Source organism: Oryctolagus cuniculus, chromosome 4 (genome assembly GCF_964237555.1).
Source record: "Oryctolagus cuniculus chromosome 4, mOryCun1.1, whole genome shotgun sequence".
Taxonomy (NCBI): Eukaryota; Metazoa; Chordata; class Mammalia; order Lagomorpha; family Leporidae; genus Oryctolagus; species Oryctolagus cuniculus.
Window position 1 is genome coordinate 135,547,944 of NC_091435.1, and position 16,622 is coordinate 135,564,565.

Sequence of the window (16,622 nt, forward strand, 5' to 3'; positions counted from 1 at the left end):
TACATGGGAGACCCAGAAGAAGCTCCTAGCTTCAGATTGGCCCAACTCTAGCCATCTCGATCATTTGGGGAGTAAACCAGCGGGTGGAAGACCTTTCTCTCTGTCTCTCTCTCTCCCCGTCTGTAACTCTACCTCTCAAATAAATAAATATAATTAAAAAAAATTAAATTGATGTATAAATGGAATCAATCACTGTGTAACATTTTGAGATTTCTTCTTCGTGTATACCTTTGGGATTCATCAATGCTGTTGTATGTAGAAATCATTTCATTTAATTGCTAAGTAATCCATTTACAGTACATGTTTATTGAAGGACATTTGGGTTGTTTCTAGTTTTGAGTAATCATGAATAAATCTGTTTAGATTCATGTTTTGTGTGGCATATGTTTCCTTTACTTTTGTGTGCATAGTTAAGAGTAGTAGTGCCTTTTAATTTTTTTAATGTTTTCTGAGAGTCAAAGAAACAGAAAGTGAGAGCTCCCAATCTGGTGGTTCACTCCACCACATACTTGCAGTAGTCGTGGATGGGGGAGAAGCCAGGAGACCAGAACTCAATCCAGGTCCCCCAAGTGGGCGGCTGGAACCAAACAGCTTGACCTAACACTACTGTCTTCTAGGGTCTGCATGGAGTCAGGAGCTAGAGATGATATGGAACCCAGGTGCTCCAATGTGATATGTGGGCATCTTAGACATTAGGCTGTATGTCCACCATTACCTTTCACTGTCTGTGTATTCTTTTGGATTATTTAACTCAATTGTGTATTCCATATGTGGCTTGTTTATATTATTTAAATCAATTGGGTATTCCATTGTGGTTTATCTGTTAGGTTTTTGAATAGGTATTTTGTCTAAATATCCTTCCAGGGGTTGCTGGAAAGTTTACGATATATACATTTATATATATAAATATACATAAATATATATATATATTACAAAATTTATGAGGAAAATGTTATGCAAATGTTTTCCATTTGTGTTTCTTCTGTTTTATTCCTGAAGTTCCAAATTTCCCTTTGATACCTTTTTCCTTCTTTTTGAAATTCTTTCATAGCAGATTTGCTGGTGGTAGATTTGAAAATGTCTTTATTTCTTTTTTTTTAAGATTTATTTATTTATTTGAAAGTCAGAGTTACACACAGAGAGGAGAGGCAGACAGAGAGAGAGCTCTTCCATATGCTGGTTCACTCCCCAATTGGCCACAACGGCCAGAGCTGAGTCGATTTGAAGCCAGGAGTCAGGAGTTGGGGCCCAAGGACTTGGGACATCTTTCACTGCTTTCTCAGGCCATGGCAGAGAGTGGGATTGGAATGGAGCAGCCAGGACTCAAACCGGTGCCCATATGGCATGCTGGCATTGCAGGAGGCGGCTTTACCTGCCATGCAACAAGGTCGGCCCAAGAATGTCTTTATTTCATCTTCATTTGTGAATACAAGTTGCTTTTACTAGATAAGAATGCTGGGTTGATAGTTCCTGGCTTTCAGTATAGCAAAATTTTTGCTCCACTGCCATTCTTCTTATGAAAAATCAACAATCATTTGAGTAACGATTCTCCTGCATGTAATACATTATTTTTCTCTGCTTGTTTTCAAGATTTTTTTTTCTGTATATCTTGCCCTCATCAGTTTGCTGATTATATATGTGGGAATGAATTCCTTTGAATTTATCCTTTTTAGGATTGGATGAACTTCTTGAATACGTAAGTTTATATCTTTATCCAAATTTGCAAAGTTTATGGGTTTTTTTTTCTTTTTTTTTAACTTTTATTTAATGAATATAAATTTCCAAAGTACAGAATATGGATTACAATGGCTTCCCCCCCATAACGTCCCTCCAACCTGCAACCCTCCCCTTATCCACTCCCTCTCCCCTTCCATTCACATCAAGATTCATTTTCGATTCTCTTTATATACAGAAGATCAGTTTGGCATACATTAAGTAAAGATTTCAAGTTTGCTCCCACACAGAAACATAAAGTGAAAAATACTGTTTGAGTACTAGTTATAGCATTAAATCTCAATGTACAGCACACTAAGGGCAAAGATCCTACATGAGGAGTAAGTGCATAGTGACTCCTGTTGTTGACTTAACAAATTGACACTCTTGTTTATGGCCTCAGTAATCACCCTAGGCTCTTGTCATGAGCTGCCAAGGCTATGGAAGCCCCCTGAGTTCACTGACTCTGATCATATTTAGACAAGGCCATAGTCAAAGTGGAAGTTCTCTCCTCCCTTCAGAGAAAGGTACCCCCTTCTTTGATGACCCACTCTTTCCACTGGGATCTCACTCGTGGGGATCTTTCATTTAGGTTTTTTTTTCCCCCAGAGTGTCTTGGCTTTCCATGCCTGAAATACTCTCATGGGCATTTCAGCCGGATCCGCATGCCTTAAGGGCTGATTCTGAGGCCAGAGTGCTGTTAGGACATTTGCCATTCTATGGGTCTGCTGTGTATCTCACTTCCCATGTTGGATCATTCTCTCCCTTTTTGATTCTATCCGCTAGTATTTGCAGACACTATTCTTGTTTATGTGATCCCTTTGGTTCTTAGTCCTAACATTATGATCAATTGTGAACAGAAATTGATCACTGGGACTAGTGAGATGGCATTGGTACATGCCACCTCGATGGGATTGAATTTGAATCCCCTGGTATGTTTCTAACTCTACCGTTTGAGGTAAGTCAGCTTGAGCATGTCCCGAATTGCACATCTCTTCCCTCTCTTATTCCCACTCTTACATTTAACAGAGATCACTTTTCAGTTAAGTTTCAGCACTTAAGAAGAATTGTGTATTGATTACAGTATTCAACCAAAAGTATTAAGTAGAACAAACAAAAAAATACTAAGAGGGATAACATATTAAGCAGCTCATCAACAGTCAGGGTGAGGGCTGATCAAGTCACCGTTTCTCATAGTGTTCATTTCACTTTAACAGGTTTCCTTATTGGTGCTCAGTTAGTTGTCACCTACCAAGGAGAACAAGTGGTATTTGTCCCTTTGTGATTGGCTTATTTCACTCAACATAATGTTTTCCAAATTCCTAACAGGGATCACTTTTCAGTTAAAATTTAAACACCTAAGAATAATTGTGTGTTAATTACAGAGTTCAACCACTGGTACTAGAACAAAAAAAACCCACTAAAATGGATAAAGTATTACATTGTACATCAACAGTCAGGACAAGAGCTGATCAAGTCGCTGTTTCTCATAGTGTCCATTTCACTTCAACAAGTTTCCCCTTTGGTGCTCAGTTAGTTGTCGCCGATCAGGGAGAACATATGATATTTGTCCCTTTGGGACTGGTTTAATTCACTCAGCATGATGTTTTCCAAATTCCTCCATCTTGTTGCAAATGACTGGGTTTCGTTGTTTTTGACTGCTGTATAGTATTCTATAGAGTATATGTCCCATAATTTCTTTATCCAATCTACTGTGGATGGGCATTTGTGTTGGTTCCAGGTCTTAGCTATTGTGAATTGAGCTGCAATAAACATTAATGTGCAGACTGCTTTTTTGTTTGCCAATTTCATTTCCTTTGGGTAAATTCCAAGGAGTGGGACTGCTGGGTTGTATGGTAGGGTTATATTCAGGTTTCTGAGGAATCTCCAGACTGACTTCCATAGTGGCTTGACCAGTTTGCATTCCCACCAACAGTGGGTTAGTGTCCCTTTTTCCCCACATCCTTGCCAGCATCTATTGTTGGTAGATTTCTGAATGTGAGCCATTCTAACTGGGGTGAGGTAGAACCTCATTGTCGTTTTGATTTGCATTTCCCTGATTGCTAGTGATCTTGAACATTTTTTTCATGTGTCTGTTGGCCATTTGGATTTCCTCTTTTGAAACATGTCTATTGAGGTCCTTGGTCCATCTCTTAAGTGGGTTGTTTGTTTCGATCTTGTGGAGTATCTTGATTTCTTTGTAGATTCTGGTTATCAACCCTTTATCAGTTGCATAGTTTGCAAATATTTTTTCCCATTCTGTCGGTTGTCTCTTCACTCTCCTGACTGTTTCTTTTGCAGTACAGAAACTTCTCAATTTGATGCAATCCCAATAGTTGATTTTGGCTTTGACTGCCTGTGCTTCTGGGGTGTTTTCCAAGAAGTCATTGCCGGTACCTATATCTTGCAGGGTTTTTCCAATGCTGTCTAATAATTTGATGGTGTCAGGTCATAGATTTAAGTCTTTAATCCATGTTGAGTGGATTTTTGTGTAAGGTGAAAGGTAGGGGTCTTGCTTCATGATTCTGCACGTGGAAATCCAATTTTCCCAGCACCATTTATTGAATAGACTGTCCTTACTCCAGGGATTGGTTTTGGATCCTTGATCAAATATGAGTTGGCTGTAGATGTTTGGGTTGATTTCTGGTGTTTCAATTCTGTTCCATTGGTCTATCCATCTGTTTCTGTACCAGTACCATGCTGTTTTGATTACAACTGCCCTGTAGTATGTCCTGAAATCTGGTATTGTGATGCCTCCGGCTTTGTTTTTGTTGTACAAGATTGCTTTAGCTATTCCAGGTCTCTTGTGCCTCCATATAAATTTCAGCACCATTTTTTCCAGATCTGAGAAGAAGGTCTTCAGTATCTTGATTGGTATTGCATTGAATCTATAAATTGCTTTTGGGAGAATGGACATTTTGATGATGTTGATTCTTCCAATCCATGAGCATGGAAGATTTTTCCATTTCTTGGTATCCTCTTCTATTTCTTTCTTTAAGGTTTTGTAATTTTCATCATAGAGATCTTTAACGTCCTTGGTTAAGTTTATTCCAAGGTATTTGATTGTTTTTGTAGCTGTTGTGAATGGGATTGATCTTAGAAGTTCTTCCTCAGCCATGGCATTGTCTGTGTATACAAAGGCTGTTGATTTTTGTGCATTGATTTTATACCCTGCCAAAATCTTCTATGAGTTCCAATAGTCTCTTCGTAGAGTTCTTTGGGTCCCCTATATAAAGAATCATATCATCTGCAAAGAGGGATAGTTTGAATTCTTCCTTCCCAATTTGTATCCCTTTAATTTCTTTCTCTTGCCTAATAGCTCTGGCTAGAACTTCCAGAACTATATTGAATAGCAGTGGTGAGAGTGGGCATCCCGGTCTGGTACCAGATCTCAGTGGAAATGCTTCCAACTTTTCCCCATTCAATAAGATGTTGGCTGTGGGTTTTTCATAAATTGCCTTGATTGTATTGAGGAATGTTCCTTCCAAACCCAGTTTGCTTAGAGTTTTCATCATAAAGGGGTGTTGTATTTTATCAAATACTTTCTCGGCATCTATTGAGATAATCATATGGTTTTTCTTCTGCAGTCTGTTAATGTGGTGTATCACATTGATTGTTTTGCGCACATTAAACCATCCCTGCATACCAGGGATGAATCCCACTTGGTCTGGGTGGATGATCTTTCTGATGTGTTGTTGCATTCTATTGGCGAGAATTTTATTGAGGATTTTTGCATCTATGTTCATCAGGGATATTGGTCTGTAATTCTCTTTCAATGCTGCATCTTTCTTCGGCTTAGGAATTAAGGTGATGCTGGCTTCATAGAAAGAATTTGGGAGGATTCCCTCTTTTTCGATTGTTCTGAAGAGTTTGAGAAGAATTGGAGTCAGTTCTTCTTTAAATGTCTGTTAGAATTCAGCAGTGAATCCATCTGGTCCTGGGCTTTTCTTTGTTGGGAGGACCTTTATTACTGTTTCAATTTCTGTCTCAGTTATGGGTCTGTTTAGGTTTTCTATGTCTTCCTGGTTCAATTTAGGTAGGTTGCATGTGTCCAGGAATCTATCTATTTCTGATAGGTTTCCCTGTTTGCTGGCATACAAGTCCTTGTAGTAATTTCTGATGATTCTTTTTATTTCTGTGGTGTCTGTTGTTACGTTTCCTTTTTCATCTCTGATTTTATTGATTTGGGTCTTTTCTCTTCTTTTTTTAGTTAGTTGGGCCAATGGGGTGTCAATTTTGTTTATTTTTTCAAAAAACCAGCTCCTCGTTTGGCTGATTTTTTGTAATGTTTTTTTTTTTGATTCAATCCTGTTGATTTCTTCTCTGATTTTAATTATTTCTCTTCTCCTACTAGATTTGGGTCTGGTTTGCTGTAGGTTTTCTAGATCCTTGAGGTGAATTGAAAGCTCATCTATTTGGTGCCTTTCCAATTTCTTGATGTAGGCACCTATTGATATAAACTTTCCTCTTAACACTGCTTTTGCTGCGTCCCATAAGTTTTGGTATGTTGTGCTGTTATCCTCATTTACTTCCAGAAAATTTTTGATTTCTCTTTTAATTTCTTCTATGACCCATTGTTCATTCAGGAACATGTTGTTCAATCTCCATGTGTTTCTGTATGCTCTAGGGATTCCTGAGTTGCTAATTTCCAACTTCATTCCTTTATGGTCTGAGAAGCTGCATGGTATGATTCTAATTCTTTTAAATTTGCTGAGACTTGCTTTATGGCCTAGTATGTGGTCAATCCTAGAGAAGGTTCCATGTACTGCTGAGAAGAATGTAAAATCTTTAGCTGTAGGATTGAAAGTTCTGTATATATCTGTTAGATCCATTTGGGCTATAGTGTCGTTTAAATCTACTGTATCCTTGTTGATCTTCTGTCCTATTGATCTGTCTATTTCTGAGAGTGGAGTATTGAAGTCCCCCAGTACTATTGTATTGGGGTCTAAGTCTCCCTTTAAGTCCCTTAACAAATCTTTTAGATAAACCAGTGCCCTGTAGTTAGGTGCATATACATTGATAATTGTTATATCTTCTTGTTGTATTGATCCCTTAATCATTATATAGTGCCCCTCTTTGTCTCTCTTAACAGTTTTTGTGGTAAAGTTTATGTTGTCCGATATTTAGATGGCTACGCCCGCTCTTTTTTCATTTCTGTTGGCATGGTATATCTTTTTCCAGCCTTTCACTTTCAGTCTGTATGGATCTTTGTTGGAAAGATGTGTTTCTTGTAAGCAGCAAATAGATGGGTTTTGTTCCTTAACCCAATCAGCCAATCTGTATCTTTTAACTGGACAGTTCAGGCCATTCACGTTCAATGTGACTAATGATAAGTGGTAACTTTGCCTTGCCATTTGCCAAAGATAAGTTCTAATATATGCTTTGAATTCCCTGTGATCTTTTGCTGTGAGGTTTCCTTCCTTTACCTTCTTTCATATTGATGACCGTGTTTCTGTGTTTCTGTGTGTAACACATCTTTAAGCATCTTTTGCAGGGCTGGACGAGTGGTGACAAATTCTTTCAATTTCTGTTTGCTATGAAAAGTCTTTATTTCACCTTCATTCACAAATGATAGCTTTGCAGGATATAATATTCTGGGCTGGCAGTTGTTCTCTCTTAGTACCTGGGCTATATCTTGCCATTCCCTCCTAGCTTGTAGGGTTTCTGATGAGAAGTCAGCTGTGAGTCTGATTGGAGATCCTCTGAGAGTAATCTGACATTTCTCTCTTGCACATTTTAGGATCTTTTCTTTATGTTTCACTGTGGAGAGTTTAATTACAATGTGTCGTGGTGAGGATCTCTTTTGGTCGTGTTTATTAGGGGTTCTGTGAGCTTCCTGTACTAGGATTTCTCTGTCCTTCTCCAAACCTGGGAAATTTTCTGCTAATATCTCACTAAAAAGGCCTTCTAATCCTTTCTCCCTCTCCATGCCTTCAGGAACTCCTAGAACCCGAATGTTGGGTTTTTTAATAGTATCTTGAAGATTCCCGACAATATGTTTTAGATTTCTAATTTCCTCTTCTTTTCTTTGGTCTGACTGTATCCTTTCCTGTTCTCTGTCTTCTAAGTCCAATATTCTCTCTTCTGCTTCACCCATTCTGTTTGTAAGGCTCTCTATTGTGTTTTTCATTTGATCTATTGAATTCTTCACTTCATTATGATTTCTCGTCACTATCACAGTTTCCTGTTGTACTAGTTGTTTCGTTTCATTTTGATTCCTCCTTAATATTTCATTTTCACGAGAGAGATTTTCTATCTTGTCCATTAAGGATTTCTGTAGTTCAAGAATTTGTTTTTGAGAACTTCTTAATGTTCTTATCAATTTTTTGAGATCTGCTTCTTGCATTTCTTCTATCTCATCATCTTCATAATCTTGAATTGGGGTGTCTTTTTCATTTGGGGGCGTCATGGTGACTTCCTTGTTTTTATTACCTCGGTTTTTGCGTTTGTTATTTGGCATATTGGAGATATTTGGTTTCTTCACTGTGGTGCTTTTTCTTGTTATACTATGACTCTAGATTAAGTGGACTGTCTGTTTTTGATGGAGCCTTAGGGCTTGAGATGGGTGTGGCCTGAGAGCTCTGTTTGGTGTGCCAAAGGTGACACTCCCAGGTTAGGTGTGGTAGATCTCCCTCTCTCTCTCTCTCTTTCTTTTTTTGATTCAAAAGGGAAGTAATTCCGCACAGCTGAATGAAGTTGGAGGTAGTTAGCAGGCAAATGATATACCCACAGGAGCCAGAGATCAGAAGCTCTTTCCCAAGGACCACACAGGGAATCTGTTCGGCCCTCAGAGTGGGCTCAAATTCTGCTTCAGTCTCCCACTGGGTTGCCAAAGTTACAGAATTGTAGCGTCTCTGGAGAGTGTTCACGTGAATTCCGTGAGTTCTCTCCCCCACTGTCTCTTTTTTCACAGTCTCAGTTCAGTAGCACCAAAAATTTACTAGGTCCTAATCTCCTGTTAATTCGCCCCGCCCAGAGTCAGGTTTTTCTGCTAGGCTCAGGGCCGGTGCAGACCTGATGTTGCTCTGCTTATGACGTATGTCCAAGATGGCGCCTGCTCTTTGTCTTGCTTGCCCTTGAGAGGTGAGCGGAGAGAGAGAAACCCGTGTCCGTACCAGTCACCTTTTTTTTTCTCTCTCTCTCTCTCTCTCTTCCAGTTAGCCTGGTGAGCTATTCCCCCCCGGGGGTCGTTCCCTCTAGTCTCCTCTCTCTGCTTGTCTGCCGGTGTCTCGGGCTATTGAGGTTCGGCTCACCTCACGTTCCAGCGCTGGTGTGTTGAGTCTGCCGCTGGTGTCCCGAACTGTGGGCTCCCACGCTCTCCACGCAGGTCCACTGTGAATCACACTTTCCGGAAGAGTTTCTTCTGCTGTTTCCTCCCCTACTCTTCCTTGAACCTGCAGTATCTCCACTTTTATTAAACTATCTCTCCCCGGACTATCAGTGTGCTCCCTTCCTATTCCGCCATCTTGCCTCCTCTCCTCAATATATATTTCAAGCTTTATAATGACATTCTGCTGTCTTCTCCTGTGTGCCACTCAAGGCTCTGAGAGCTGGTTTATCATCTTCCTCATTCTTCAATTCTTAAATGAGGTTACATATATTGTTTAGGGTCCTGTTTACTTTTGGCTTATGGATGATCCTTAAAACTCTTAGAGATCTCCTTTCTTGGCGTCCGTCTCCTTCACATACTCCCCGAGGCTGTCTTGCTTCCACCTCTCTCTGCCATGGTTTCCTGGCTAGGCTCCTCACCCCATTGTGTGCCCCCTCAGTCTCATTCTACCTCCAGGCCCAAGTGGTAGAGGGAAAAAATAAGAATTTTTTTCCTGTATGGTTTTAAATCATGTAGTTCTCTTGCTTTGAGAGTATTATTCTCTTGCCTTAGAACTTAGGTATCTACCTCACTGCCACTGTAACTACAACCAGGGGTTGCAGATTATAAATGAGACTTGTTGGACACAAAATTGAGTGAGAAACATTTCCCCACCTTCTCTTTTTATGAAAACAGGAGTTTCTTTTGGATCTGTATCTGTCCATATCTGGTTCATTATTCTGGGATTTATGTTGACTCAAAACCAAGGCAATATGCGTGGATAAAGAAGAAAACAAACAAATCCCTCACTAGTTCACTCACTTTTATGTAGGTTCTGGTTTCCTTGTCTAAATCACCTGCTACCACCTATTTTTCAGAGTTTTCGTGTAGATGCTTCATGCATTCTGTGAAGAGCCTTTTATTCCGTTCAGTGAGAGAGACAGAGTGGGGTTGTATACTTCATCTTCACTAGATATGTTAGGTTTTGATCACTTTGGGTACTTCATCTTCAAAATGGGTGTGATTAATATATGCTCTTTTAACTTATACAATGTTTATAGAAAAATAGAGTGGCATATTTGAAAGTGTTTTGTAAACTGTAAAGTATTTTATGATTGTGTGGTGGCAGTTATATATTGATCTTTTAATATATTTAAACAGATTGAAAACAATGTTTCCATGTTGACTTTATAATGCTTGGCAATTCCCCAAATTTGCAGTGCCACGTCAATAAATATTAAAGAGTGTGAAAAGCTGAGGCACTCTATGTTAAGCAAAAATAGATTTTTTTTTTTTTTTGCTGGAGGGTTTCTTGAGGCCACTAAAACAAGTTATTGTGCACTTTTAATTTCCAAGAGATAACAGAACAAATATAGTAATTTACCTATCAGTTGTTTTATTTGCTAGTTTGTTTTTCATAGCAGAACTATTACTTATGAGCGTTCTAGAAAACATCCCTTTGTGGCATCTTTAACTTGAATAAGAGTGCTGCAAGCTTTGCCTGAACTTATGCTCCTCCTTTAAACCACCTGTCAAGACTGCTCATAGATGTATGTATGGCTATAAAAAGAGAAGGTACTTTAAGGAGAACAAGAGACTTTAAATAAACAAAATGATAAAAAGCAAAATATTGCTTATCTGAATATCTTTCTGCAGTTTTATTCAGTTAAAAATATTCTGTGGCTTCACTTTCCAAACCAGAGTTTATTAGTGTAAGAGTAGTTAGACATTCTTAGGATCGATCTGTTTTATAATGAGAGTCCAGGCTGTATATTTCTATTATTTCTTACATTTCAGATACATTCTGACTCTTAAAAAAAGTGTTATTTAGTTACTGATATACTTTCTGCTTGATTTTGTTAAATTCTTTTTTTTTTTTTTTTTTACAGTTTAAGGATATATACTGAGTTTCACATATGTTTACAATCTCATTTTCTTTATAGGACTCCTAAATTATTTACCATCTTCAATGGTTAAAATTGGGTGTATAATTCACAAAAAATTTCTTTTCTATTTTACAATATAAATGGTTTTATTTATACTTTTGTACAAATAAGTGGATATTAACAGAAATGCACAGAAAATCCATACTCTCTAAAAGACAAACTAAGAATGAATATTTTGACATCTTGAAGATAAACTTTAGCTCATAAATCAGCTTAGACTGCAAATTCACTGAAATAAATAAATTCACTGAAAAATAATTCTAGTAAAAAATCACTGAATTATCAAAGTATTAAAATATATATTGCTGCTAAATGTATTAAAAAGTAGATGACTTTATATTCACAAAAGTCATTAACTTTGATGAATAATCAACATTTTTAAGGATAGTCATTGTGCATTTTACCACATTATAATCCAGTTCTAATTGTGGTTCCAGTTCGCCACAACTTCTCCGTGGAGAAATTGTTTGGCTGCCATGTGCTTATAGGCTGTGCCACGCAGACAGTCCTGGATTTCCCATCTTTGCATTTTTGAGAACACAGAGTACCATTACTTGAATATTTATAAGACTAGGTTAAATAAAGCATAGAGGGCAGTAATTCAAGCTTACCCACAGTAACAACAAAGTCAAATTTGGGGTCAGGTCTGGATATATTTTGCATCTGACCAGCATCTGGCCTGTATTATTGAGAGATCAACTGTACTTTCCAAAGAACAACAATTTATGGGCACTATCTTAAGGCTCTCTACAAACATTCTTATTTTCTTTATACAATTTACATAGTTTACCTACAAACTGTAATTTATAGCTTTTTAGCATGGACTTTGTGAAAGGATGCATTGTAAAAAGGAATATATATTTTCGAAGAATAATTTCCTTTCTAGACAGTTTAGGTGTTTTATTTGTTTCATCATCAGCTTGTCCAAATTTCAAGGTATTTGGGTAGACATAGTTCTTAACTGACAACAAGCCATTCAGATTGCTCTCTCCATTCCTGACTGGAAAGTGGAAATATTCAATTTCTAATCTTCCCTGCAGGGGGCGACATATTAGCCATGGATGAAAAGTCTGTGTTTTCAAAAATGGAAGTTTACAAGATTGGTGGGCTGTCCTTGACTTTGTACCACTGAGTACCTTGGAACAAAAGATATGACATTTTAAATTTCAGGTATAAAGCAACTGAGAAAAATCTGTATTTTTTCTCTGTATAATCACTACAACAATACTTAAATATATATAACCACTTTATATACTTTTTTAAAATCTCACTTAGCTTTAGTTTGAAACTGTTCAGACGGTAATCATCTGTGATAAGAGGCATAAGTTATTTCAGAGTACCTGTATCAGAAAGCCAGCTGTTAAAAGTTTTAGGTTCCTAAATTCAATACTGGGGCAGCAGACAAAAAAGTGTTATTGTAGTTCAAGTTCAATTTAGCAAGAAGTCAGAGATCTGAGGTGATTTGTGCCATTTTTATTTAAAATTAAATTAACAATAATGTACATATTTATGGGCTACAGTGTCACATTTTACTACATGTACCAAATGTGTATTGATCAAAACAGGGTAATCTATCGTAATCCCCATCTTGTTTTTGTTTGTTTGTTTGTTTGTTTGTTTTTTGACAGGCAGAGTGGACAGTGAGAGAGAGAGACAGAGAGAAAGGTCTTCCTTTGCCGTTGGTTCACCCTCCAATGGCCACTGCGGCCAGCGCGCTGTGGCCGGTGCACCGCGCTGATCCAATGGCAGGAGCCAGGTACTTATCCTGGTCTCCCATGGGGTGCAGGGCCCAAGCACTTGGGCCATCCTCCACTGCACTCCCTGGCCACAGCAGAGAGCTGGCCTGGAAGAGGGGCAACCCGGACAGAATCCGGCGCCCCAACCGGGACTAGAACCCGGTGTGCTGGCACCGTAAGGCGGAGGATTAGCCTACTGAGCCGCGGCGCCGGCCCGTAATCCCCTTCTTGATATCAATTTGTGAATGAAAGCTTGGAGCTTCTTTCCTCTATTTGTTCATAAAATATCTACTAGCTTATCATGAACTACAACTTCCTGCTGTACTGTGTAACACTGGGAGCTTAATCCTTTGCTTTAACTAATCCATTATCCAAACTCCCTCCACCCCTCAACCTTCCCATCCTCCAGTAGTCACTATTCTGTATTCTGATTGAGTTTCAGTTTAGCTTTCACATAAGAGGGAGAACATATGGTATTTGTCTTCCTGTATCTGATTCATTTTCACTTAACTTGATGTCATCCAGTTCCACCTATTTTGCTGCAAGTGAAAGGACTTCATTATTTACACAACTGAATAATATTCCAGTGTGTGTGCATGTGTGTGTGTGTGTATGCGTGTGTCACTGTATCATATTTTCTTTATCTGTTCATCTCATGATGGACACCTTGGTTGATTCCACATTTTGGCTATTGCGGACAGTGTTGCAGTCAACATGACTGATACAATCTCATGTCTTTTGGATATGTATTCGGAAGTGAGATTGCTTGTGTTTGACTACTATTTTCCATAAAGGCTGTACTAGTTCTTATTCTCATATATTATCTTTTCTCCACACCTTTGCAAGTGTTTGCTACTTTTATACGGTTGATAACAGCCATTCTAACAAGGGTGAGATGGTATCGCATTGTAGTTTTCTTTACATTTTCCAGATGGATAGTTATATTGAGCATTTTGTTTTCAGGTATTTGTTGGAGATTTGTATTTCTTCTTTTCAGAGCTGTCTATTCAGGTTCTTCCTTTGCCTACTTCTTAACTGTTTTTTTTTTGTTGTTGTTGTAGTTTGTTTTTTTTCTCTCTTTTTTTTTTTTTTTTTTTTTTTTTTTTTTTTTTTTTGGACAGGCAGAGTGGACAGTGAGAGAGAGAGAGAGAAAGGTCTTCCTTTTGCCGTTGGTTCACCCTCCAATGGCCACCGCGGCCGGCGCACCGCGCTGATCCGATGGCAGGAGCCAGGAGCCAGGTGCTTTTCCTGGTCTCCCATGGGGTGCAGGGCCCAAGCACCTGGGCCATCCTCCACTGCACTCCCTGGCCACAGCAGAGGGCTGGCCTGGAAGAGGGGCAACCGGGACAGAATCCGGCGCCCCGACCGGGACTAGAACCCGGTGTGCCGGCGCCGCTAGGCGGAGGATTAGCCTAGTGAGCCGCGGCGCCGGCCTGTTGTAGTTTGTTTTTGTTGTTATTTATGTTGACAATTTTTTGAAAGATTGATTTATTTGTCACGAAGAGTGACAAGGAGGTGGAAAGGCACACACACACAGACACACACACAAACACACACACACACGGAGGGAAAAAGACAGAGAGAGAGAGAGAGAGAGAGAGAGAGAGAGGTCTTTTTATCTGGTGGTTTTCTCCCCAGATGGCTACAATGGCAGGTCTGGACTATTCTGAAGCCAAGAACTAGAAACTCCAGGCTGTTCTCCCTCATAAGTGGCAGGAGCCCAAGGACTTGGGCATCTTCTTTTGTCTTCCCAGGTACATTTTGAGGAAGTTGGGTCAGACACAGAGTAGCCAGGACTCAAACCTACACTCTAAGATAGGATGCCATTGTCACAAATTGTGAGTTAAACTGCTGAGCCACAATGCCAGCCTCATATGAATTTGTTGAGAACTGGTATATTCTGGATATTAATCCTTTATTGGATAATAAATATTTTTCTGTCATTTAGTAGCATGTCTTCATGCTATTGATTGTTTCCTTGGCTGTGCAGAAGCTTCTGAGCTTGTATAATCTCATTTGTCTAACATTCCTTTTGTTACTCATGCTCTGGGAGTTGTATCCAAAAAATCATTGTGTACAAAAAAAATCATTGTGTATATCTATACCAGTTTTTTGAGGTGTTTCCCTTATGTTTTCTTCTAGCAATTTCATAGATCAAGTCTTACATTTAGGACTTTGGTCCATTTTTTTTCTTTTATCCATTTTGAGTTTTTTGTATATGGTACAAAGTAGAGACCTAATTTCATTCTTCTGCATATGTATATCCAGTTTTACCATGATCATTTATTGAAAAGAATATCCTTTCTCAAATGTATATTCTTGGCATCTTTGTCAAAAATTAATTGGCTGTATGTATGTGGGTTAATTTCTGGGTTCTCTATTATGTTTCATTGACCTATGTGTCATGTTTTATGCCAGTACCATGGTATTTTATTGACTATAGCTCTGTAGTATGCTTTGAAATCAGGTACTGTGGTGCCTCCAGCCTTTTTAAAACATTACATTCTCTTTTTTTAACTTTTATTTAATGAATATAAATTTCCAAATTACAGCTTATGGGTTACAATGGCTTTCCCCGCCCATAACTTCCCTCCCACCTGCAACCCTCCCCTTTCCCGCTCCCTCTCCCCTTCCATTCACATCAAGATTCATTTTCATTTCTCTTATATACAGAAGATCAGTTTAGTATATATTAAGTAAAGATTTCAACAGTTTGCACCCACATAGAAACACAAAGTGAAAAATACTGCTTCAGTGCTAGTTATAGCATTAAATCACAATGCACAGCACATTAAGGATAGAGATCCTACATGAGGAGTAAGTGCACAGTGACTCCTGTTGTTGACTTAACAATTTGACACTCTTGTTTATGGCATCAGTAATCTTCCTAGGCTCCAGTCATGAGTTGCTAAGGCTATGGAAGCCTTTTGAGTTCACCGACTCTTATCTTATTTAGACAGGGTCATAGTCAAAGTGGAAGTTCTCTCCTCCCTTCAGAGAAAGGTACCCCCTTCTTTGATGACCTGTTCTTTCTACTGGGATCTCACTTGCAGAGATCTTTCATTTAGGTCATTTTTTTTTTTTTTTTGCCAGAGTGTCTTGGCTTTCCATGCCTGAAATACTCTCATGGGCTTTTCAGCCGGATACAAATGCCTTAAGGGCTGATTAAATTCTCTTTTGCTCAGGATTGCTTTGGCTATTCTGAGTCTTTTGTGATTCCTTATGAATTTTAGGCTTGTTTTTTCTAATTCTGTAAAGAATGTCATTTTTTAAAGTGATTGTATATGGCCGGTGCCGTGGCACAGCAGGTTAAGCTGCCCACTGCCATGCCAGCATCCCATATGGGCACCGGTTAGATCCTGGCAGCTCCACTTCCAATCCAGCTCCCTGCTAATGTGCCTGGGAAAGAAGCAGAAGATGGCCCAAATACTTGGGCCCCTGCACCCACATGGGAGACTCAGAAGAAGCTCCTGTCTCCTGGCTTTGGATTGGCCTACCAGCCATTGAGGCCTTTTGGGAAATGATAGCATATTTGAGATCTCTCTTTCTATCTCTCCCTCTCTCTCTCTCTGTAAGTTACTCTAAATAATTAATTAATGAAATAAACAAATATTTTAAAAAAGGGATTGCAGTGATTTCTATAAATTTCTTAAGGTGCTATGGATATTTGAACAATATTAATTATTTTAATCCATGAACAAGGAATATTTTTCATTTTTGTAACCTTGATAATTTATTTCATTGGTCTTTTATAATTTTCATTTTAAAGGTCTTTAACTTCTTTGATTAAATTTATCTCCAAATATTTATTTTTTTTTGCTATCATAAATTTTTTCTTTCTTTTTCCTTCAGAGAGATCATTATTGATTTATAAGAATGATAATTTTTGTATGCTGATTTTATATCCTGTGATTTCAC